Raw genomic sequence first — 5,000 nt, forward strand, 5'->3', positions numbered from 1 at the left:
TAGATAGATAGATAGATAGATAGATAGATAGATAGATAGATAGATAGATAGATAGATAGATAGATAGGTAGATAGATAGATATAGATAGATAGATAGATAGATAGGTAGATAGATAAAGCACAAGCAAATTCCAATTGTATTTAAATTCCTAAAGAGAACCGTCAGTCCAACATAATCTTTCTGATTTTTCTTCGGCCTGAAAGCACTGCCGCAAAATCGTGCTTGCAGTCAATAAGTTCTAAAAAAAGAAGAAAAAAAAGAAAATCAAATAAAATCTATTTAATCAAACAAATGTGTTAGACTTGAGATAATGTGAGGATGATCTAAGTGTTGTCAGATTTAAAAAATCCTTTTAGTTATTATTTTCTTTGTCAGGTTCTTTTCTTGTCGAAATGTTGCTTTCTCGTAATCTTCTGTTGCAGTGTTCATCTTCCTTAATTTGTTCTTTGCTGGAAGAATTTTATTGCAGTTATCAACTTTTTCTTTAAATTTGGAAAATAATAGACTTATTTATACAAGATATGAAAACTTTACTGAGGATGATTTTGTGAGTGAGTGAGTGTGTAAAGATTTCGTGAGTGAGTGAATGAAGAAGATTCTGTGAGTGAGTGAGTGAAGATTCTATGAGTGAGTGAATGAAGAAGATTCTGTGAGTGAGTGAAGAAGATTCTGTGAGTGAGTGAATGAAGAGGATTCTATGAGTGAGTGAGTGAAGAAGATTCTGTGAGTAAGTGAAGAAGATTCTGTGAGTGAGTGAGTGAAGAAGATTCTGTGAGTGAGTGAGTGAAGAAGATTCTGCGAGTGAGTGAGTGAAGAAGATTCTGCGAGTGAGTGAGTGATGAAGATTCTGTGAGTGAGTGAGTGAGTGAAGAAGATTCTGTGAGTGAGTGAGTGACGGAGATTCTGTGAGTGAGTGAGTGAAGAAGATTCAGTGAGTGAGTGAGTGAAGAATATTCTGCGAGTGAGTGAGTGAAGAAGATTCTGCGAGTGAGTGAGTGATGAAGATTCTGTGAGTGAGTGAGTGAGTGAAGAAGATTCTGTGAGTGAGTGAGTGAAGAAGATTCAGTGAGTGAGTGAGTGAAGAAGATTCTGTGAGTGAGTGAGTGAAGAAGATTCTGCGAATGAGTGAGTGAAGAAGATTCAGTGAGTGAGTGAGTGAAGAAACTTCTGCGAGTGAGTGAGTGAAGAAGATTCTGTGAGTGAGTGAGTGAAGAAGATTCAGTTAGTGAGTGAGTGAAGAATATTCTGTGAGTGAGTGAGTGAAGAATATTCTGTGAGTGAGTGAGTGAAGAAGATTCTGTGAGTGAGTGAAGAAGATTCTGCGAGTGAGTCAGTGAAGAAGATTCAGTGAGTGAGTGAGTGAAGAAGATTCAGTGAGTGAGTGAGTGAAGAAGATTCTGCGAGTGAGTGAGTGAAGAAGATTCAGTGAGTGAGTGAGTGAAGAAGATTCTGCGAGTGAATGAGTGAAGAAGATTCTGTGAGTGAGTGAAGAAGGTTCTGTGAGTGAGTGAAGAAGATTCTGTGAGTGAGTGAAGAAGATTCTGTGAGTGAGTGAGTGAAGAAGATTCAGTGAGTGAGTGAGTGAAGAAGATTCTGTGAGTGAATGAGTGGAGAAGATTCTGTAAGTGAGTGAGTGAAGAAGATTCTTCGAGTGAGTGAAGAAGATTCAGTGAGTGAGTGAGTGGAAAAGATTCTGTGAGTGAGTGAGTGAAGAAGATTCTGTGAGTGAGTGAGTGAAGAAGATTCTGTGAGTGAGTGAGTGAAGAAGATTCTGCGAGTGAGTGAGTGAAGAAGATTCTGCGAGTGAGTGAGTGATGAAGATTCTGTGAGTGAGTGAGTGAGTGAAGAAGATTCTGTGAGTGAGTGAGTGACGAAGATTCTGTGAGTGAGTGAGTGAAGAAGATTCAGTGAGTGAGTGAGTGAAGAAGATTCTGTGAGTGAGTGAGTGAAGAAGATTCTTCGAGTGAGTGAAGAAGGTTCTGTGAGTGAGTGAGTGAGTGAAGAAGATTCTGTGAGTGAGTGAGTGAAGAAGATTCAGTGAGTGAGTGAGTGAAGAAGATTCAGTGAGTGAGTGAGTGAAGAAGATTCAGTGAGTGAGTGAGTGAAGAAGATTCTGTGAGTGAGTGAGTGAAGAAGATTCAGTGAGTGAGTGAGTGAAGAAGATTCTGTGAGTGAGTGAGTGAAGAAGATTCTGTGAGTGAGTGAGTGAAGAAGATTCTGTGAGTGAGTGAAGAAGATTCTGCGAGTGAGTGAGTGAAGAAGTTTCTGTGAGTGAGTGAGTGAAGAAGATTCAGTGAGTGAGTGAGTGAAGAAGATTCTGCGAGTGAGTGAGTGAAGAAGATTCAGTGAGTGAGTGAGTGAAGAAGATTCTGTGAGTGAGTGAGTGAAGAAGATTCTGTGAGTGAGTGAAGAAGGTTCTGTGAGTGAGTGAAGAAGATTCTGTGAGTGAGTGAAGAAGATTCTGTGAGTGAGTGAGTGAAGAAGATTCAGTGAGTGAGTGAGTGAAGAATATTCTGTGAGTGAATGAGTGGAGAAGATTCTGTGAGTGAGTGAGTGAAGAAGATTCTTCGAGTGAGTGAAGAAGATTCAGTGAGTGAGTGAGTGGAGAAGATTCTGTGAGTGAGTGAATGAAGAAGATTCTGTGAGTGAGTGAGTGAAGAAGATTCTGTGGGTGAGTGAGTGAAGAAGATTCTGCGAGTGAATGAGTGAAGAAGATTCTGTGAGTGAGTGAGTGAAGAAGATTCAGTGAGTGAGTGAGTGAAGACGATTCTGCGAATGAGTGAGTGAAGAAGATTCTGTGAGTGAGTGAGTGAAGAAGATTCTGTGAGTGAGTGAGTGAAGAAGATTCTGCGAATGAGTGAGTGAAGAAGATTCAGTGAGTGAGTGAGTGAAGAAGATTCTGTGAGTGAGTGAGTGAAGAAGATTCTGTGAGTGAGTGAGTGAAGAAGATTCTGTGAGTGAGTGAGTGAAGAAGATTCTGTGAATGAGTGAGTGAAGAAGATTCTGTGAGTGAGTGAGTAAAGAAGATTCTGTGAGTGAGTGAAGAAGATTCTGTGAGTGAGTGAAGACGATTCTGTGAGTGAGTGAGTGAAGAAGATTCTGTGAGTGAGTGAAGAAGATTCTGTGAGTGAGTGAAGAAGATTCTGTGAGTGAGTGAGTGAAGAAGATTCTGTGAGTGAGTGAAGAAGATTCAGTGAGCGAGTGAGTGAAGAAGATTCTGTGAGTGAGTGAGTGAATGACGAAGATTCTGTGAGTGAGTGAGTGAAGATTCAGTGAGTGAAGAAGATTCAGTGAGTGACTGAGTGAGTGAAGAAGATTTAGTGAGTGAGTGAGTGAGTGAGTGAAGATGATTCAGTGAGTGAGTGAGTGAAGATGATTCAGTGAGTGAGTGAGTGAAGAAGATTCTGTGAGTGAGTCAAATCGTTTGTGTGACTGACTGAGCGAGTGACAGGATTCTACGAGTGAAAGTGTGTGAAAGACTTGAAGAATTTTGAATCGGCGAGTGAATGAATGAGAAAATTTTGTTAATGAACGAAAGATTCTGAGTGAAAATAATCTCCTAGTGAATGATTTTAAAGTATTACCTGAGTGAAGAACTAGAAGGATTACGTGAGTGAGTGCATGGCAGAAAAAAGATCCTGTAAGTGAGTGAGTGATTGAAAAAAATGTGTGTAAAGATTCTGTGAGTGTGTGAGTGAGTATATATGCATATACATACAAATAAACACACACACGCGCGCGCGCGCGCGCACATACACACACACACACACACACATATATATATATATATATATATATATATATATATATATATATATATATATATATATATATATATATATATATATATATATATATATATATATATATATATATATATATATATATATATATAACGAGTAAGATAAAGAACATAATAAAAATCCAAAAAGAAGAGAAATAAAAGGACAGCCGACTTCTCAAATAAGCCCCCCCCCCCTAAAAAATCACAAGAGCTATAAATAAAGAAAAATGAAAAAAAGGTTCTCTTTAGCGCCCGCATCTGAAACCCGCCGCCACACCGATTTTTTTTTTTTTTTCTTCCAAAACGTTCGACGAAAACGCGCCAAAAGAGCCCCGCCGATCGCCAAATGTCTTCGCGTTCACTCGAGCAAAACGCCTCGTTCGTTCGCGCCAAAATCGAGCGAACCGTCGACCTGAAAAAAACGTTTGGCGAAGCTTTGCGTGGCGAACTGGGCGAGACTTTGGAGTAGCTCGCTTCGCCTTGCCGCCACTTAGAGCCTTAAGATTATATCTGTCCGAACTGCAATACTTGTTTCAATTTACCTTTTCTATCTTTCTTAGTTGCTTAAATGGAAAATATGTACCTGCGGCACCAGTGGGTTTTTCCCTGAAGAGTCGACAGTGATAGAATCTGTCCTCGAGCTGCAAAAAACTCAAATGCACGAAGTGTCAACCAATTATTACCTTTATTTTCATTTAAAATTGCATTTGTGCACAGGCTGGGTTGCCCATTTTATTGGCAATGGGTACACAAAGAAATTTTATTTACCCTCGATGCAACAATGAAAAAAAATAAAAAAACAAAACAAAGAAAAAAGATCACGTACTGCATTTGAATTTTGAAAGAATTCTGATGAGAAACCGGGATTCGTTTTTCTCTCTTTAATCGGCCTAAAAGAACTCTTTCTCCTTACACTCCAGATCCCTTTCCACTCCCACAAACGAGTCAAGACAGCGAGCGCGCGGGCCTCTCTCTCACCTAAGCCCCGCCCACCCTGAGGCAAGGAAGGCGAAGGCGCGACTCACCGACAAGCACAAACCTTGTACCGAGTCAACAGGAGGCTGTAACGCGCAGCCAAGACATTGATAAATTCAAGTTTAATCAGTCCCACCCAAGGTATCGTGGATGTAAGCTGTATTAGGAGTGTAAGTACATTGGAGTGACACCTGTGGCCCGAGATAGTAAGTCATTATGCTGGGGCGGGGACGAGACGGG

This window comes from Penaeus vannamei, chromosome 1 (assembly GCF_042767895.1).
Source record: "Penaeus vannamei isolate JL-2024 chromosome 1, ASM4276789v1, whole genome shotgun sequence".
Taxonomy (NCBI): domain Eukaryota; kingdom Metazoa; phylum Arthropoda; class Malacostraca; order Decapoda; family Penaeidae; genus Penaeus; species Penaeus vannamei.